Source organism: Pelodiscus sinensis, chromosome 11, assembly GCF_052426305.1.
Source record: "Pelodiscus sinensis isolate ZL-2025 chromosome 11, ASM5242630v1, whole genome shotgun sequence".
In the NCBI taxonomy this organism is placed as follows: domain Eukaryota; kingdom Metazoa; phylum Chordata; order Testudines; family Trionychidae; genus Pelodiscus; species Pelodiscus sinensis.
The window spans coordinates 37,462,789-37,484,298 of record NC_143062.1 but is presented as its reverse complement, the minus strand read 5'-3'; the positions used below and the strand labels follow the sequence as shown (position 1 = coordinate 37,484,298).

At 39.1% G+C, this 21,510-nt stretch overlaps 1 protein-coding gene across 10 annotated transcripts in view; it reads left to right on the top strand.

Moving 5' to 3' along the window:
- The window catches only part of LOC102454172 (contactin-4), a 749,532-nt gene that overhangs the window by 430,405 nt on the left and 297,617 nt on the right, over positions 1-21,510 (top strand). Inside the window, exon 1 of one of the 10 annotated variants that reach the window (XM_075938680.2) lies at positions 9,060-9,154. The exons of the other annotated variants lie outside the window; for them this stretch is intronic. The gene's annotated coding sequence lies outside the window, so the exon portion shown is untranslated. Of the gene's footprint in view, positions 1-9,059; positions 9,155-21,510 lie in introns of those variants that run through there. 10 annotated transcript variants of the gene reach the window in all.

Below are 21,510 nucleotides of genomic sequence, written 5' to 3'. Positions count from 1 at the left end.
GGATATTTAGGACCTAAATAACTTTTTTTGATTGAATGGTCTATCCAATGATTAAGGATTTTTCCCCCTGCTTTTATTCTTATGGGATTCTGAACAGTGGGTTAGGGAATGGAACTGTATACTTACTGCTTGGATTCCAGCCTTTGCTCTTCTGTATGTGTTCCAGGATGTTTGGCAACTAACTTCAAAAGCCTCTGGTTGTTTCCTTTCCTAATACTTCTCTGACTGTCAAATCTATGGGGGCATAGGTTTATCTCCTGTTCTGTTTGTACAGCACCTAACACAATAGAGCTCCTGACTCTGGCAAGGTTACTAGAAGTTATTGTATTATGACTAATAATCAGAAATCCGGGACAATTCTTTTTCTTTTAAATTGAAGATTTCAAGCATTTGATATCTGTTTGGTGCTGGTTTTAGTTGGTTTTGCATTCTAAAATGCCTTGACTATTTGAGATATGTAATTATAATAGTATCAGAAATTTCAAAACAAAGCATCTTCTCAAATTATTCTATAGAGCAAATGAAACCTGGGAAATATCCCAGTTTAATGGCACAATACTCACATAGCAGACCTGGTACCAGCTTCCATGGAAACTAACATTATCTTCTGACTTCTAACTTTCTCCTACTCACTAAGGATATGTCTACACTACCACCCTCGTTCGAACTAGGGTGGTTAATGTAGGCAACCGAAGTTGCAAATGAAGCCCGGGATTTAAATATCCCGGGCTTCATTTGCATCTTGCCGGGCGCCGCCATTTTTAAATCCCCGGTAGTTCGGACTCCATGCCCGCTGCTACACGTGGCATGGAGTAGGTGGTTCGAAGCAGACTTTCTAATTTGAACTACAGGCAGTCCCCGACTTACGCGGATCCAACTTATGTCGGATCCGCACTTACGAACGGGGCTTTCTCGCCCCGGAGGTCAAGGTGGCGGATTGCTGCCTGTGAGCTCCGGGGCGAGGAAAGCCCCGTTCGTAAGCTGCTCGCGGTGCCCCTGGTCTGCTGGAGACCGTCTCCAACAGACCAGGGGCACCGGGCGGGTTCCCGCGCTTCTGAGGCTTTGCCAGAGCAGAAGCGCAGGAACCCGCCCGAGGAGCGGTGCTACTGGAGCAACCCAGCAGCACCCGAGCTGCTCTGCCCCAGGCGTCCCCAAGTCAGCCGCTGCTGAAACTGACCAGCACTGACTACAGGAAGCCCGAGGCAGAGTTGCTCTGCCCCAGGCTTCCTGGCATCAGCGCTCATCAGTTTCAGCAGCAGCTGACTTGGGGAAGCTTGGGGTTCTTAAGTTGAATCTGTATGTAAGTCAGAACTGGCGGTCAGTTTCAGCAGCGGCTGAATCTGGACGCCAGTTCTGACTTACATACAGATTCAACTTAAGAACAAACCTACAGTCCCTATCTTGTACGTAACCCGGGGACTGCCTGTACCGTTACACCTCGTTCCACGAGGAGTAAGGGTAGTTCGAATTAGCCTAATTCGGACCACCTACTCCACGAGGAGTAACGGTAGTTCAAATTAGAAAACCTAATTTGAACCACCTACTCCGTGCCGCATGTAGCCGCGGGCACGGAGTCCGAACTACCGGGGATTTAAAAATGGCGGCACCCGGCAAGATGCAAATGAAGCTCGGGATATTTAAAACCCGGGCTTCATTTGCAACTTTGATTGACTACATTAACCACCCTAGTTCAAACTAGGGTGGTAGTGTAGACATACCCTAACAGTTTCTATTTTAATAACTGTGAGGGTGAGTAAGACATAGTAAAGGAATATGGAGAAAACATGAGTCTTGGTTACTATGGAATTTCTTTAGTCCTGCCTTATAATAGAAATACATATACTGACATACTCTGTACAAACAATATCCTACTCATTAGCATCATTGAACAAGAAACTACAGTGGTTTAAAAATGATTTGAATTGTTTTTGAGGTCTTTGGAGGATCTCATGTAAATTCATTAGTAACTCAGTAGTAACCCACACTGCATTTAAAGTAATGAAAAATGTATTAGTTTTGCTATATAAATATATTAGCCTCCACTCTGTAGTTGAATGAAAAATGTATTTGCTAAACTATACAAATGTATTATTGGCCTCTATTTAGGTTGATATGCTTATATGATGCTTAACTTCAGCTAGTCCTTGAAGTATAAACACTGCTTAAAATATACAGTAAATGCTGGATTATAAATAGCTTCCTTTGGGTTTTTTTTAAAGTGGCAGAAACTATTCAGAGAATATGTACATAGGAATGTAAATATTGCCATTGCTTATTTTAAAGATGATTTGTTAGTCTGTACTTTAAAAAAAAGTCCTGTGGCACTGTAGAGACTAACAAATGAATATATATAGTATATGTAGTGAGCTTTGCCCATGAAATATCACTCTTACAGGCCTTGAGGTACAGGCCAACCCTCAGGAACAGATAACCCCCTAAACTTAAAACAAATTCTCTCCAGCGACTACACAGCACACCTCAATCACCCAGGAACCCACCCCTGCAATAACCTCTTATGCCAACTCTGTCCATACATCTATAAAAGCGACATCATCACTGGACCTAACCACATAAGCCACCACATCAGAGACTCATACAACTGTACATCCACTAATGTGATCTATGCCATCAAGTGCCAGCAGTGCCCCTCTGCCATGCATATTGGCCAAACTGGACAGTCTCTACAGCAAAGGATTAATGGACACAAATCAGATATTTGAAATGGTAACACACAGAAACTGGTTGGGGAATATTTTAACTTGCCTGGGCACTCACTAATGGATCTAAAATGTGATCTGTGGAACAACAGCTTCCTGGGATGCAGACTATTCTGGAAAGGTCACTGAAGGATGTTACTGAGGATGTGAGCCCTATTACTATGACAACCAAGGAGCCATTAACACTCAAGCAAGTTGTATAGTTACACTATACAGTGTCTAAGCTTTACTTTTGCAGTAAGCTATACAATGTGGAACAATTTTAGTTATTACAAGCCAAGCTTAAATGAAAGCCTTAAACCAGAGCCAATTAGCCTGTAATTGCATCTTTGTGGTGTGTAGCACTGACATAAATCCTGGGAATTTTAGTGTATCTGTATAGTTATTCAGGACCATGGTTCTTAACCAAGGGTACGTGTGTCCCTGAGAGTACACAATAGTCTTTCAGGGATACATCAACTGATCTAGATATTTGCCTTGGTTTACATCAAACAGGATACATGAAAAGCACTAGTGAGGTCAGCTCAAGTTAAATGTCATACAATCACTTGTTTGTAGTGTTCAGTATATTATATCAGTATTTCTCAACCTGGAGGGGTCATGATTTATTTTACAATTATATCATAAAAACAAGAAAGTAAGCAGGTTTTCAGCCCTATTGCACCATCACACTTTTGACTTCTTATGCCTGATTTGGTAAGCTTGTAGGCTTTAAGTGAGGTGACATTTGGGGTATAGTAAATCAGCTTCCTATAAGGGGTACAGTGGTCTAGAAAGGTTGAGAGCCACTGATGTAGCATGTTTCATTCAAGGACTCCCAAGGTCACTGAAACTACAAATGAAGCTTCACAGAAGTCACTTGCTATCACTCCATAACTCACAGGAATGGAGAGTTGTGGTGAAGGAGGGTTGTTGTTTGTTGTCTCAATTCCTGCAACTGGTTGCAACTTGGACCATCTAGTGCTCAATTTCTCCTACTTCCCCAACTTATGAATAACTGTTCCCCCAATTAATCCTCACTTCTTTCTTCCCTGACCTCCTTTGGCACATAGTTGAATGTTTGCTGAGCTTTTGCCATTACAGTACTGAAAATGGTATGTAGAGGAGGGTGAAAGTGTTGTACTCGACATCACTCATCTCAGACAACACCTGCTCCTTAATTTAGCAAAAGTGCTTTTTATTTTTGCTAGACTTTGATAGCAAGCCAGGATGCAGAAAATATGGGTCAAACATTGAATCATTACTTAGAACACATGTGGAATGTGAACTAGGTTTAGCAACTGCATCTGGCCCCGAACAGTGAAGGCAGCTATGCAGGCAAGAGGATGGGAGGGCCTTAGAAATGCCTGTTGTGAAAAAAATTCTTCTTCTTTAGAGGACACTCACGTACATATATATTGAAAATGAGAGTGAAAAACTGAACTGATCGACTCGGAAAGCTATTTTTTATGCATTCATTAGCCTATTTATTCAAAGATGCAGTATCTTCTCCTGCAGTGATTCATTATTATCACATACATTGTACACCTTTTAGTTAATGAGAATCAGCTAATAAATAGCTCTGACACAATAAAATAAACCAAAGGTGGTTCTTTTGCAGCAGGATACGGGATATTTTGTTGTGTAATTTCTTGTTTGATAAAATAAACTCCCTATTGTTTGCTAGAGGTAGGTATGTTGCAGCCATGAACTGCAAGACTAAAGGACCATTTTCCCTCATGCAATTATCATCTTCATTTGTGAGAAGACACTCTGAGTTTCAAGTCACAATAGTTTCTTTGAGTTTCCGCCCTTCACCTTCTAGCTATACTTTCAGCAGCACTTCTTTCTATGGCTGGACCAGAACTTTCTCCATGGCCTGGAAGAGAAGAGGCAGTTAGGAGATAAGTCATAAGCATGCCTGACCAACCTGATTGCCTTCTATGACAAGGTAAACCATGCTCTGTGGACATGGGAAAAATGGTGGACGTGATATAGCTTGACTTTAGCAAGGCTTTTGATATGGCCTCCCACATAATTCTCACTAGCAAGTTAAGGAAGTATGGATTGGATAAATGGACTGTACAGTGGATAGAAAGCTGGCTAGATTGTCGGGCCCATTGGGTAATGATCAATGGCTAAATGTCTGGCTGGTGGTCGGTATCAAGTGGAGTTCCCCAAGGGTTGGTACTGCGGATGATTTTGGGGGATGATTTGTTCAACATCTTTTTTAATGACTTGGATGAGGAGATGGATTGCACCCTCAGGAATTTCACAGATGACTCGAAGGTAGGAGGAGAGGTAGATACATTGGAAGTTAGGGAAATGGACCAGAATGATCTAGACAAATTGGAGAGTCAAAGAAATCTGATGAGGTTCAACAAGGAAAAAGTGCAGAGACCTGCATTTGGGACAGAAGGATCCCAAGCACTGTTACAGGCTGGGACCCACTGGCTAAGCTCCAGTTCAGCAGAAAAACACGTGAGGATTACAGCGGATGAGAAGCTGGATATGAGTCAACAGTATGCTCTTGTAGCCAAGAAGGCTAACATCATATTAGGATGCATTAGGAGGAACATTGCAAGCAGATCTAGAGCAGTGATTATTCCCCTTTATTCTGCACTGGTGAGGCCACATCTGGGGTATTGCATTCAGTTCTGGGCCCCCCATTACACAAAGGGTGTGGACACATTGGGGAGAGTCCAGTGGAGGGCAACCAAAATTATTAGGGGACTGGAGCACTTGACTTACAAGGAGAGGCTGAGGGATTTAAAAATGAGTGGGGATTTGATAGCAGCCTTCAAATATCTGAAGGAGGCTTCCAAAGAGGATGGAGAGAGGCTGTTTTCAGTAGTGACAGATGCCAGAACAAGGAGCAATGGTCTCAAGTTGAAGTGGGGGAGGTCTAGGTTGGAATTAGGAAAAACTATTTCACTAGGAGGGTGGTGAAGCACTGAAATGGGTTACCTAGGGAGGTGGTAGAATCTCCATCCCTAGAGGTTTTTTAGTCCCTTCTTGAACAAAGCCCTGGCTGGGATGATTTTGTTGGTGTTGGTTCTGCTTTGGGCAAGGGTTTGGACTCGATGACCTCCTGAGGTCTCTTTCAACTCTATGATTCTATGATTCTTTTAGGGGGAGAGGAGAAGATCCAATGCCCTGCCCCCTTCTGTCTATGGTGTTTGTGTGGGATGGGGAGTTGCTCCTTAGACAGAACACTCCTCTGTTCAATCTGTTCTCTACAAGTAATCAAAGGAGGGAACCTGAGGGCAGTTAGCTTTTCAAGGATAGTTAACTGTGTCCATTGGAGCAAAAACTGTTAATAATAAATCCCAGCATTTCTGTGTAAAATGAAATCTGTTTTCCTACAGGGTGAAGGAAATTCAGCCAAAGACAAGGGCTTGCAAATGAGTAAGGGAATAGTTTGACTGTTTTATTTCTTTTATTTCATATTCTTTAACTCCAGAAATCCTTTAACTCTCCATAGCCTTAGCAGAAAAAAAGCCAACAGTATTTAAACCTCATCCCAGGAGGCATACTTGGGAGGTCAACAAATGCCTTTGATGTTGACCACTGAGCGTCCAGACTACCGCGGTGAGCCGACAAACAGCTGATCGGCTCAGCGCAGCAGCCATTTAAATTTAAATGAAGCGTCGATTATTTAAATTGCCGCTTCATTTTCCTATGCTGGGTAGCCTAATCTACATGCCTCTGGCGACAGAGGCATGTAGACTAGACATACCCTAAGAGAGGAAGAATTATGACTGTTTCAATAAATGAGCACTTTATCATATTGGAAAACCAACACAAATATTAATGAGAGAGATAAACTAGAACCACTATCTGCCTGCTGTTAATGTGATTCAGGGCTAAATGTTTACATTCAACGCATATATTCAAAGCAGGCATGTGGGTAGGTGGGCTGGCTAATTAGGATGCTGTCATCTTTCACTGTAGAATTGATGCTTTAGTCATAAGAACTCAGTGCATTGTGGTGTTCTTTCATTGAAGGATCAACGGTATCAGAGATAGGTTTTGCTCAAAGTAATGGTGCAGTGATTAGTTCACTTTTCAACAATGAACAGTGACATGTTACCTACAGAGAAGAAAAAAGAAATGCCTGTAAAGCAGTTGTAATGTGTTTGGGTAAAGCTGCTGCTTTCAATTTCCAGAGATACAAGATGACACTAGATTGCCTTTCTCACTGATAGATACAGTGGAACCTCTTCTTAGTCAGATTACACACAGTGAAACTGTGTAGAGGAGCAGCTTTTCCATAGGAGTAGTGGGGGCAGACTAGTTTTAAGATTGATAAAGTTATGAACTGGATTATATAACAGGGTTGACTTTGATAGCAGGGAAATGGACTGAATGTCCCAGAGGTCCTTCACAGTCCTGTATTCCTTAATACAATTAAAGTAAAAATTTATTCCATTACAAAACAATGGGTACATTCACAATTCCTTTGATAGATCATTTCTGAATGGCTTGCTGAGGGTACTATCATTTGGTGGGAGAAAGAACAACCCCTCCCCCTTGTTTTCAATGAAGCAAGCATGTCTGCAGCGGAGTACAATGGGACCTCCAAACATTAAAGTGAGGCTGTTGAAGGAACATCTCTCATGTTGTAATGGGGAAGAGTTCACAGGGCTGGAGGCAGGTCTGATAAAGAGGTGAAGCAAGCAGCACAAGTGTACAGGGCCCCAAGCTTGGGGTGGGGAGGAAAAGTGGAACATCTGTGTAAATAAAGTGCAATAGGAGAAGTGGGGGGGGGGGGCAGTGAGCATCATGTAGATGACTCCCACATTTCTCTCATCTGGCATAGCAGGGAAGTATGTCTGAGTTTCTATCCCTGATCTCCTGCCTGTGGCATTAGAGCTGTTCTCCACAGAATAAAGTTATAGTCAACTTCCCTATGAAAGAAATATCACTTCCATGTCCCTGTGCCCCCTAGAGATAGAGAAATCTTTGTGCAGAAGGCTCTTTCTCCTATCTTCAGGCAAGCTAGCACCATCCCAAAGCTGTCAGCCAGGAAGTACCACTTAAAGGCCATCTGAGGTGTAGGGTTCACCTACAAAGAGAGCAGCAGTTCCTGATTCCAGGGGGAGGGAAATAAAGTTTCCGGGGCGGGGAGAGAGTCTTTGTTTTTTCATCACTCTCTTTGCACTCTGTCCTCTGGAACGTATCAGCACTGGAACAGTTAATTTTTTAATCTTGTTAATTTCTTAATTTATTTTTCTTGTATACTAACTATTTAATTGTTAAAAAAATGTAGGTGAAATGTATGTTACTGGACTCTTTCTCTAATATATTTTACTACATTTTATTGTATTTTTTGTTAGAAATGAACAGGTGATAAAATACGTTATTTGGGGGATTTAATTGTCTCTTTTTATGAATTGTCTGAAAACAGATTGGGATTTTCTATGTTATTTAATTATGGTTTTGTTCATTGTTTGCCTAATAATTTCTAGTTTTGTTCATGAGCTGTTTGTTGTAAATATTTGACATTGGATCCTTGAGCTTTATTGCTTAGTGTGGATTGGAAACATGGATCACATGGTATGTTTCTGTGTTCCTGGTAGAATCAGCATAACTCATAGTATTAAGTTTTTGCTTCAACAGTAAAGTTTGAGTTAAAATTCATTAGTCTGGAATATTGTCTTTAGATGTGTGGTTTCCTTGACTTTTCATGCAGGGAAACTCATTTACTGAAGTATTTGTGAAAAGAATGTGCACACATAGTCAAACCAAATTGGCTTAGAAATATGGATGAAAACATAGAGAGCTTTCTGTAGTATTTACCCAGCTCTGAGTGTTACTCTTATTAAATGGGTAAAATTTATTTTAGATGTTTCTTTTAATTTCTCTATAATTAGCAGCCCTGCTCTCCCTCAGTATCTTCTTTGATACCAGTGAAAAGGCAGTTTCCAATCTTTTAACTGAATGTGCACAGTATATTTTCCTGACCATCATCCCATCTGTGAAATTATTTTCATGTCAGATTTTAAGCTACTTATTTCCCTTAATAAAGGAAAAGTAAGTGGAACAGGAAGTCCTGCAGACTTCAAGAGGCTACCTGTGCCAGTAACAGTTCAACTGTTGGAATAGGCATCATAAACTGTCCCAACGTTATCAGAAATGTCTCTCTCTCTAAGGAATTGTTTTCTCATTTTTTCTTTGCATTCTGTTAATATTCTCCTGTCCTGTTTTATTTTCTCAAATGTGCAGTAGTAAAAGTTAAAAGGTAAGCTGATTTTTCTAAAGGGATCACTGTGCTGGTGTTGGGGTCATCGAGCTCAGTGTTAATGTCAGATTATTCAGGATGTTTGCAGTGTCCCGCCTCTCATCCAAATGAGTTCTATCTTCTATTCCTGCATTTTCTGAAGTCAAATGAGAAACAAAAAGTTTTCTGCTGAAATACGTTTTTGGCTCTGAAAATACAGAGTTTTTGAAGAACAGTAAGTTTTGTTTATATTTTATTTATAGCTGATATTTTTAAAAAAGGAGAAGTTGTGACTATTTTAGTATGTAGTAGATGACTAATAATGCTATATTGTAAATAGGAAGTGTAAGCAGGATTCCTCTTAAGAAGGTACTCTTGACAAGATCTTTGAAGAGTGTTTCATTATTAATGCTGACAATGACGGCCTGTAAAATATGGCTTTTGCATGGCACTTTATTGTGCTACAGGTGGTTATTTAAGACAATCAATTCACAAAGAACAATTTATTCTTTTTTCATGCTGTTAAAGCAAATTGGTATGTAATTAGATTTATATACTGAATAATCTCATTTGCATATCCAATTAATTCTTTCTGTTTTAATTTGCTAGGGTTGAATTCACATTAGTAGTAAAAATAACACTTAAATTATCAAGGACTCAAATTTTCCTTTGCTATAATTTGTTCAAGATGTTTCATTAAAAGTTAGTCCTGAGCATCCCTTTTCTTTTTAAAAGCCATTAAGTAAAATTAAAAAAAACCAAAGCCAATCACACCAAAACAAAAAAATTAATCCTGTATCAGAAAAATATTAAACTTCTTTTTTACACAGACCAAAGCCAATAAATTTTGAGTTTAGGTTGGTGTGGTAAATATAACAGTTGCTCTGGATCTGAGTGTTTACCTTTGAGGTTAGTGATACAACTCACAGGGTCTTCATGGGGTCTAAAACGTGTTTCCAAAACAGTCCCTTCAAATCATGAATTTCTAAATCTGAACATAAAAATCTATGTGAAAATGGCCTAATTTGCAGAGGTACTGAGAACATCCAAATTTCCCTTGCTTCAAGGGATGGAATTACTCATGAAACTTTTTCAACTTGCTTTTTCTACATATATTTTTAGGTGCCCAACTTTAGGAGCCTGTGTTAAAATACTGACTGAAGATTTGTTTCCCACACTCTTATTTAAACCTTTGTATTTGGCATCCTTAGTAACTTTAATATTAAGACAGCATCGAAACATTATGAAAAAGAAAAGCATCTTCCTTTGATGTGCTTTGGAACAGTAAGTTGTTTAAAAAGACTTAGAAATTTTATAATTCAAGTGATGGTGATATCAGCCTCATGTGATATTCCATAGTAAAGAATGTTGTTTTGAAACCAAACATATTAATGCAGCTTGAAACATAGTAGAGATGTACTTCATTTGCATTAAAAGCACATGAAATAGTCTGAGTGGTAAGGCTGGTTTAGTGCTTTTATTTAAGATCAATTAAAAATAAAATCTTTTTTGGAATTATAATGTAAATAAAATAAGTATCAAGCTATCCATGCTATTGGAAATCACTATAAGGAGGATTTTGTTTTGAACAACATTGAACTTTTATAGTTCAAGATTTTTAACGGAAACTCTGAATGAAAGTGGCAAGGGAATTGTTCTGCGCTATGTACCAACCATTGCTTTCTCCCAAATCAGAGAATACTGTAAAAAATTGAAAAGATGTTCACCTTTTTCATTTTCCCCTTACACTGACAATAAATACACTTCACACAGTATCTTCATGGCTTCTAGGTATTGTATGAAGTAAGTGATATTTTTTCACATTGCTTATGTCTGCCTAAGACAGTGTGCTGAAATACTCCAAGAAAAATTTTTAACACAAGATTTCTGGTCTGGATGAAGTTGGGAAATACTTGAAATGCCATGATAGCCTGTACTTCTGAGATTTGTGGGAGTTAGTGACCTGATAACCACTCAGACTTCTAGGCTCTGATCCAAAATCCATTGATACCCAAAATCCATTTAGGTCTTCTATTGATATCCTCCTTGCCACAGGCTCTAATCTATGTCTCTCTCACTCCACCCTGTGACCCTACCCACCAGTGGAATGGAATGCTGCAGGAGAATGTTGAGCTGTTGACATGTAAAAGTAGGGAGAGTGGTGAGTGCATTCAAGAAGCCAACTCTCACTTTATGGCAATGTCTACACTACTTTTTTTTGTGGAAGAGGCAATGCAAATGAAGCGCTCATTAGCATTTTCTCATGCTTCGTTTGCATAGTCCCTTCTGATCCTTCTCGCGCACGAGGTTATGGGGCAAAAACAAGCAGTGTGGACATGTCCATTTTGTGCAAAACCCCTATTTTTGCACAAGATCTTTATGCCTCTAGAAACGTCCACACTGCTTGTTTTTGTGCAAAAACTTCTTGCGCAAAAAGGATGGGAAGAGACTATGCAAATAAAGTGCAAGAAAATGCTAATGAGTGCTTCATTTGCTTTGCCTCTTCCACAAAAAGTTCTTAGTGTAGATAAAGCCTCCGTGAAGATGCATCAGCACAACGTATTTTCAGTGCTTCCAAGCTATTCTCAATTGCAATCACCAAGTTGGGGAACATGAACATAATGGGCCTATAAATAAATTTTCTGTTTTCTGTGACATGACTAATGACCAGGAGAGGTGAATGGATTGAATTTTATTATAAAACCTATTTTTATTTTATAGTTCTTTTTTCATACACAGTATCTCAAATTAATGGGATACCTGTAATACAGTGAAAATCTAGGTAATTAAAGCAGTGTACAAATTCTCATCCAGACGAGCGTATTAGAACCTATTGTACTGAGAGTGGGAATGCTGGTCAGAACAAGATACCTAGTTATTTCAAAAAGTGAGTTGAGACATTTAACTTCTATGTGGGCAGGTAATGACAATAGCAAAATGGATATCACTGAGGGTCTCATCTGAAGAAAATGTAATGACCTAATAACCAGTCAGATTTTTAAGATCCAAACCCAAATACAGGCTGCAATTATAGCATGTTGGTGCAGGTGATACATGAGTCTAAACTTCGTTGTGCAATATAAGCCTCTGACCTTTTGTCTGAGAGGTGAGTGAGCCACACTGATGTAGTGGCTTGGGCCTGTCATCATGGAACTCTTACCAGACGGAGGTTAATGGGGATACACATGGATCACAAGCGTTAGTCCTTTCATTTTTCTCAAATATGCTAAAAATATGTTATTTAAAATAATGTACTTATCGGGCCTCCTGACCAGAGGAGGAGGGACAGTGGTATCGGTTGGAGCCCTGCACTTCTTAAATCACCGTTGGAGCTCCATGTGGCTCTAAGGGTGTGTCTAGACTACCTAGTTTTGTCGACAAAAGTCCACTTTTGTCGACAAAACTATACCAGCGTCTACACTACCGCTGAGTTCTGTCGACATAACGTCGACAGAACTCAGCAGTTTTGTCAACGCTGGTATACCTCATTTTACGAGGCATAACACCTTCTGTCGACAGAACTCTGTCGACAGAAGGTGTTATTGCCTGTAACATTGCGTCCAGACTACGGAGTTCTGTCGACAAAGCAGCTTGCTTTGTCGACAGAACTCAATGTGTCTGGACGCTCTTTGTCGACGGAAGTTTTGTCGACAGTATCTGTCGACAAAACTTCCGTCGACAAAATGCAGTAGTCTAGACATACCCTAAGAGAGCACGGCATGGAGGACTGGGTGCCCCAGCCCACCCCTCCCAGCTGTAGCCCTGCCCCTTCTACCTGATGACCCACTTCTTCTGGAAGCACACAGAGGTGCGCTCCTCTTCCCCAGTACTTATACAAATTAAGAGGCAAAGATATCCCATGCAGTTAGCTACATGCAATGCAGAAAAATCAAAATGGCTAAAGAGGACTATTTGTTGTACTATTGCCTGTGTCTCCTACTACTGCATCCACTCTCTGACGTTGTGCTGTTTCCACTAAACATAAAAGGTGAAGTTCCCACTGAAGTGTTCATGCCTTTCAGGGAATAACAAATACTTCATTTGTGTTCTGCACACCAGTGTGAAATACAAACAAGTTGGAAATCAGTGACAGCTATAAATAGGACAAACAATTTCTATGTGCTAGTCTTACTTGATGGGAAATACTTCACCTATTCCTACTTAGTAATAAACAAATAAATTACATAATGGGACCAGGAACTGTATTAGCTTTGTAGGCGGATATAAGAAAAAAATGTATATAGATTAATGCTGTAAACTATTTGACCAAACTACAAACACAGCTTTCAAATTCTAAGGAATAGAACAGTCTGTAAACATTTCTATGTATCAGAAAACTAAGCAAAAATGACCTCTAGCTCTGAGGCACTTATTGAAAACCTATTTTAAATTGAATACACAAGCCAACATAATACAGGCAGTTTGATAAGAAACATTAGAGAAATCCATAACATGAGGCTTTTTATTATAGGTTTATTACATCAATCTCTCCAGTGGGTAATGGAACTTGTAAATATACTCTTATGTAGGAGTCTCCTTGCGGGCTTTTTATTCATGCTGAAGTAAGCACAGCAAACTTATTTGCTGTCAGGGTACATTGAATTTAAGATTAGTATTTATTTTGGTTCTAAAGAGGTTTAGCTTTTGTGAATTGAAAGTTGAAACAGCTACATGAAAGGAAGATAGAAGTACAGGGAATGCAGGAAACAAATTAGTTTTCTAAGTGTTCTGTAAACCACTATTGCACACAAGGTGTTGGTGTGTGTATGCAGTATTTGTGTGGTTTTGTATGCATCCTGGCTCTGTAATATTTTTCTTGTTCTACGGGAAGGAACTATTTGATTTTTTGTTTCATTCATTAGGAACTGAATGCTTTTCAGTGAAATTTACCCAGCAGGGGAGGAAATCACATGTGGGAGTGTGTGTGATTAAGTGAGTGTGTACACATGCATGTGTACCTCTGTACTATTATAGATGGAGCAGCAATGATGCTTATAATGGTTGCCAAATACTTTTAATTATAACCCAGTTTCAGCTGCTGCTAGCTTTAACGGACTGTAACAATTCAAGCTGAAATTTTTCTGGTTGATCTGAAAGAATCATAAGAGTTCATCACATCTCACCTACTGTATATGACAGGCCACCTATGTCACCTGCACACTAAACCCAAAAGCAAAAATTAGATGGAAGTAGTATCACCTACATTATTGTTTGTCACAGACAACCTCATATTCTTACTTTTGAAAGTTTGAACAAAAAATGGTCCAGCCACTCCCAAGAATGACACAAGTGAAAATGGGCAGTGTTTCAAATATTTTAAAAAGTGACCGTATTGAAGCATGTAGTGCATCCATAGTTTGACATGGGAAACTGTAAATTTGGTAGGGAGATCACCCTAAGGTCAAATCAGTGTCTTTCTCCATCCCTCTGAAAAATTGACAGGACTGAGTCATGAGTCACAGGAAACTGCAATTTGCACACACACAGTGGAAGTTTCTCAGTAGTTCTTCCTTCTTTATCTGAACTTTCTACCTGTACTGTAAGTGCTCCCTGAGTTCAAATCATCTCCTACATTGAAGACTCAGGAGACCTTCTCTTGTTTTCTCCCCATCATATAATGCTCTAGAAGCCAACACACAATGAATTTGAAGGTTAGACTACATGACCCTTCTAATCTTAATATTCTGTTATTCTAATTTCTCATCTCAATTCTTCCAGCAACTCACGTTAATAATATTATGCCATAGTCCTTATTATTGAGCAAGTCTTCACATCCTACTTTGGCAGGCATAATTCCGCCCTTTTGCAAATTAGGCCTAGATTTTCAAATCTGACCAATGATTTCAGAAAATATTGAGCATCCACCTTCTGAAAAGTCAAGCCCCTTTAAGGTGCCTCCATCTGGACATATTTTGAAGTATACAAAGTTACTAGTCACCTTTGAAAATCTTGGCTGAAGCAACTGAAGTCTAAGAGGTCATTTCCGACAGAGCTGGCAATTTAACCCAGTTCCCTAGCAGACCAGACATAAGTTATTTCTTCTTCTAAGTTATTTTCCTTTGTTATTTCTCAAAACCACAATGAAGTATCTATTAATAAGTGGTCTATTTTTTTCAAAATTATGACCATTGAAAGTATTTTTTCATTTTAATGTTCATGACATTTCTGTGAGGTGGTATTATGGGTACAATGACATTATAAAAGGGTTGGATAAAATTTCATACATTTCCTCTGAAAATTTATGTAGAAGTGAAAGAAACGAGAGAAAAGCTAGTTAAAAGTAATTAAATAAACTGAACTGAAATTGTTTCTGAACAACATTTAAGACAGTTTATTATAGGATGAATCAATTTAATTACAGCTAATTTAGTCTGAGGACAAAACTGCTTAACTGTGGGATGTTAATTGTTAAAGGGTCAAAAGACATGATAAATAAAGTGTCAGCAAAGTTAACACTTACCACATTGTGGCAACTTGGATATTGCAGTTAATTCCTAATAGAGTATAATGCTATAACTCTTGCACTATGTAAAAACTGTTGGTAAATATTTTTGATTTGGTTCGGGGGTTTTTTTATTGGAATATATTTGACAGTTCAGCACTTAACATCATGTCACATATGCCTTGCAATCTTCATTCATTAGACTTTCTGAATGCTGTTTGAAGTCCATCTTTATATTTGTCTTTCTACAGAACAGAAGTTCCTCAGATCTACTTTTCATTTGTAGTCATCAGAATATGTAAAGATTATGAATATCACTTAGCATTAATATTGCTCTAGACACAGCTTTCCCACAATCCCTGCCAAGAACTCCTCTTGAGGGAAAAGGATCTCGCTGCTGCTTCCACAGTGGTACACTCTGGCCTTAGTTGATGCTCGCGTGCATAAGCTGGGGAACATGAAGAGCATTTCTCCTCCAAAGTGCAAGTCTTGGGCAGGCATGGAATTAGCTGCCCTGCACACACACACACATGCCCTGTTGGCATTGACCTCTGGAAAGGCAGATGTTAACTTATAGCTATGCCAAATATGTAGTAGCTCATGCTTTTAGTTAAATCCCAGTATGTCAGCCAAAATGGCAGCTGTCACACAAATTGGGGCTTGTCTAGTATTCAAACTCCTGAGGCCTTCGTGCCTAAAGATGAGCTTTCTCTGCCTGTTGGTCTGTGCATCTACATGTTCTGCTCTGTGACTGATCCATGGAAGATGTGAATCTGTAATAGCTCCCTACCAAAGGACCTCGATCTTTAATTCAGGCTGTAGAAACTCATGAATTTTGGCTATGGAAATCCCCAGCTCAGTCTTCTCTGTTGGTCAAAATGGTGGTAATCACATTTTCATATTCTTTGGAGTGTCAGTCCTTTCTTCAATTACTCATATACGTTTATAGATTGTCTTGTAAGTGGATGTCTCCACCACCACAGTGCAAACCCCAAAAAGCAATGATGTAGCAAGTCGTAGGTGGAACATTGTTAACTACTTATATCCCTGACACAGTTCTACTGACAATAACAAGACTCCACATTGTCACAAGGAACTGCTTTTTGCCTGCAACTGATAAGGAAGCAACCCACAACATATTAATTTCTCCCTCAGTAGAATGCAGTCTGACAAACAGTCTCAGCAGTATTAGCAAATATGTAGGGTTGACATGTATAAATAAGTTATTCACAGAGTGGGCTATATATTTACATGGGAAGCATGAGTCGGAAACTTAAGTTTGCCTCTACAATACAGAAATCAGTGCATAAAAAGCACTGAAATGCAGCTCCTTTATTGTCAGAGCTTGATAGTAAAGAAGGTAATTAGTGTTCAGCACACTGCAAAACAGTGTGTGTATGTGGGGGGGAGGGAGTAGAGCAGATGGAGGAGGCTTTTTTTTTTTTAAACCAGGATCCTAGTTAAAAGCCCCTATTTCACAAAAGGGACCTGGGATCATTCATGTCAGCAGCAAAGATATGACTGGAGAGTCTCAACAATCATTTCCTATTTTGATGAGGAACGTTCCATTTTAAAATATTTTTAATCGGAAAGACCATTTACAAATAAAGCAGAGATATGTTAACTACCCTCATTGCATTTTGTGGGTGTAAGAAATCCATTTACGTTAAGTCTGCTAATCCAGCCATCAACACCACAGTCTTGTCCAGCTAGCCTTCCTCTCTATTTAGAATGTGCTTATCAACTTTTTTTTTTTTCAGATGTAATATTGATGCCATATGTTTCTTCTGGGTTCATTGCCTCTTTACTGAGAAATCTTAGGAGAGCTCTGTTTGAAGGTATATTCTGCACATAGCGGTGGTGGCAAAATTAATGAGCATTGAGGTGCTAATGACACCACATGTATATGTGATAATTCTGCGGTTGATGTGGGTCACTATTACTAATGTATTATTTTCATTAAGATTTAATGAGATATTATCTTTACAGTCCATTCAGCTTTTGCAAGGTAAATGTTGTTTTTATTAATTAAAAACATATTAATACTCTTCACATAAAGCTAGTTTTTGGTAATCCTCTAAATACTATATAGACTTTTCTTCTTCCTAATAACCAAAATCTGATACTTTTTAAAAAAAATTCTATTTCCTATACAGCAAGTTGCGAAACAAACAGGTCATGAAAAACCCTTTGGAACATCTTTGATTTTCTGCTATTTTCTGAACATTCTAATGAGAAAACAGAGTACAACCAAAGCAGTCTATAAATAGTTGTTCTTAGTTTAATTACTTTGTCTGTATATTTCTCATTATGACATGGAATGGCTTACTTTTTAAATAAGTACAGTGTAAAGTTAAAATTAAAGCTCTCAGACAAAATAAAAGGCTACTTAGAGAAGTTCTTATTTGTCTTCAAGGCATTTAAAAATAATCTGTAGACTCTGTGTAGTGCAGTTTTCCATCCAGCATAATCCTCTAATTTCAATATCGAGAAACCCATTATTTCAATTGTAATGGAAAAAAAATTGCTGAAGCAGTGCATACATTTTGATTACCTACTGAGCATTTTTCTTACTGAGTAGGAAATGATATTTTTTCTTTAATCGGCTTTCTTTTCGTTTTTATGACTTGTAATAGACATCTCTCTCCAATTGGTTTGTGACCACCTGATAAAGCACTGGAGGTCATAATCACTCTGACCAGTAATGTAGGTATATTAATATTCTTCAGTTTTAATGCCTTAGGAATGTTTTGTCCCTTTTGTTATTCTTTGACCTATTTTACTAGGATTAACATTTGTTATTTTCTATTGAAATTCTAGTCCAGGGTTTTGATGATTTCCTAAGATCTGCTGATTTACCACAAATACAGAGGGTTTAGTGCTAATTTACTTTAGAGGACCATACCAACCCAGTAGAAATAGCATTATGTGTTATACTTACACCAACTGTATTTGTTTTATTGTATTAGAAACCTCTGGTTTTAAACTTTTATTCTGAAGATCTACATAAATTCTCCCTGCATTTCATTTATTACTGCACTGCCTTTATTAACAGTTGATCTGTTTTTTATCTGTGTATCAATTTTATTGTGATGCATTTCTTCAGAGATTTTCTTAACATAACGTCCTTCATTATAACATCAAAACAAGTGCTTCCACAGGGGGCAACTAGCTGTGTTTCATCTCTTGAGATACAATTATTTTGTGTTTATCCATAATGCCTTGGGGGGGTGTAATGTAGGGAATTCTCTATGCAGGTATACAAAAGACTCTCCTTATTTGTTAGTGCTGAAAATATTAATTCAGATGGTCTTGCATCATACTTAGTTATCATTGTTATTAACTCTACTGTGCAAAAGTTTGACTTTGTCATTAGCCTGGTTCAAAGGCCTTTGTAGATTTGATAGATAGCTGTGCATCTGTTATCCTTGTTTGCGAGTGGTTTAGATAGAAAGACTTTTTCCCTGGATTTATGTATCTAAAGCAATTGTTCAATATTGCTCAATTAATATTGAAGTGTAACTCAAAGTACATATCTGAAGTATCAGCATTAACAGCTTCAAAGTATATGTAATAACATATATTAATATATATCAATAGGTATTATATAAAAAGTTGTAAGATATAAATCTCTGGGAAACTATTTTTAATGAGAAACAGTTTTTCATCTCTCAGACCCATTTAAATATTGTATTAATCCATTTTTGACCTGACATGAGTCTCTTGTCACAAGAACAGCCATGAATGAGATTCACCTTGTTGGATACCTGAACAATGGTCAAGGTTTGAATGGACCACTGAAAATGAACAGATTTTCACCTATCCAAGTGTTACTACCACATTAGGAGTATGTCTATACTACATGCTTCTGCTGACAGAGGCATGTAAAATAGGCTACCTGACATAGTGTTAGCCGATGGTCAGGGCAGTGCGTGTGCGTGTGTGTGTGTTATACACCCGAGTTTTCAACTGCTAGGACACGAGGTCCTGTCACAGCAGGTGGCCTTAGAGGAGGCCGACGGGCGCCCGAGAACTTTTATGTCTGTGTCTTTGACCACTAGGACCGGGGTCCCTTCGCGGAGGGCAGCCAACAGGCTGACAGACGCCCCAAAGTTTGCAGGGAGAGCTTATTACACCCGTGCTTTTAGCTGCTAGGACTGAGGTCCCGTTGCAACGGGCAGCCTAGGGAAGGCTGACGGATGCCCCTACGGATCTGTTCCCTGGAGGCGACATGATCCAAATGCCCAGCTCTGCCTGCATCTGCTCTCTATGACCTACTGGAGTTCTTTTAAATTGTGCTTGGTTTTGTTACAGCAGCTGAAGGAGTCAGGTTAAAGCTTAAACAGTTACAGGTTTATTAAAGAAGCTTATAATTTATATGGTTACAATGGCTATTGCTCTATTTCTTAACTGCTAGAAAATATACATCTTAAAAATGGTTACAAAGAAAATAAAGATAGAAAATAGAAATAATGGTACCAAGTGACAGCTTAATCTTTAAAGAGCTCTAAGTCTATGTGTACACTTGAGACAAAGGACACATCCAAGTACAATTTTTACCCCCTTCTGTGCCTCTCAACTCCAGCGTATCAGGCCAGGGCCAGTCCCTCAATTCCTAGGAAAGACGAATACGAGGTGGGCGTCCCCGTGGAACCTCGGGAGGCCAATCACCTAACCTGACTAGCAGATAGATGGTAGATTGACGCTCAGAGTAAGTGTGCTGCTGGACCCATCTTTATACCCATAGGTGCCCGTATCCTCTTTCTTATCTAAGATGCCAAATTGTGTTGGTCCGTCTTTGTGATGCCAGTTCTTACAAAGGAGTTTCAACTTAATTTACACTTGCAAGAGAGATAACTAAATTGTAAGTACTGGACATTCTTTACTGGGCAGGAGATTCCTCTCCGCACGGACGGCTGTGTGTTCGTATCAATATAGGTGCCAGCCAAGGCAGTTCTCACAGCCTCGAGGTCAACAATTGGCATATCTCTGTTTACAGCCATCCAGAGTCACTGTGAGCTAGCATATCTGGGCCTCCTGCTAAGGCTTCAAAGACTATGCTGATTTTACTGCTCTGTGTTCCCTGTGTGCTTCCAGGCAAGCAAAAATGGATGTTATAGGTGGGCATTCCTGTCTGGCTACACGTAGTCAATGAAGCGGGGATTTAAATATCCCAGGCTTCATTAAAATAAAAATGGCCATCATGCTGTGCCGGCTCAGCTGATTGTTGGCACAGCGCGGCAGTCAAGATGCAGATCGTTCGACAGGGAAAGCTTTTGTCAACCGCTCCTGTAAACCTCGTTTCACGAGGCATAAAGGAGCGGATGACAAAGGTTTTCCCTGTCGACCGATCCGCATCTTGACTGCCACTCTGTGTCGACAATCAGCTGAGCCAGCAGAGCACGGCGGCCATTTTTATTTTAATGAAGCCAGGGATATTTAAATCCCGGCTTCATTGACTATGTTGGGTTGCCTATTTTACATGCCTCTGATGGCAGAGACATGTAGCCTAGACATACGCTAGGGCTGAAGCACATTAGAAAGACAACAGCAAGAAGTTTAAACCCAGTTGTATCGATGACTTCACTTTCCCATGTCGTATATCAGGACAGCTTTTATAAGCACTACATTATACAGAAAAAGATGGAAATAATAGTGGTTGGGTATCCAAATTACACAGAGGGGTTGTGAAGATTAATTACAGTTTCTAAACCCTTTTGAAGGTTAAAGTATTTATATTATACGTGCAGAAAGGACCTTAAGCACTCAGATACATTTTAAATTTATACCAGTATCTTCACAGAAGTCAATGGAGTTACTATGCTTTTATATTGGTGACTCAGAACATTAAAGTACATGGTGTGATTGTGTGAGATTGTTTGTGGAATGTGTTTACATTTAGTGGGTATGTGTTTACTTCAGTCCCTCTACAAATGGAACACCAATTAGAGTAAATGGGCATGTGAAAGAGTCTGGAAGATTGGATCCCATAAAAGAAAGAAATGGGTTGATCAAACATTATTGGACAGTGTTGTGAAAAATCTCTAATGCCTAGACATCTTTGCTCATACTCAGCAGACATAAAGGAAGAGTGCTGAAATATGCTTGCAATCTCAAATAGAGTATTTTGAAGTAAAAAAATCCAGAGA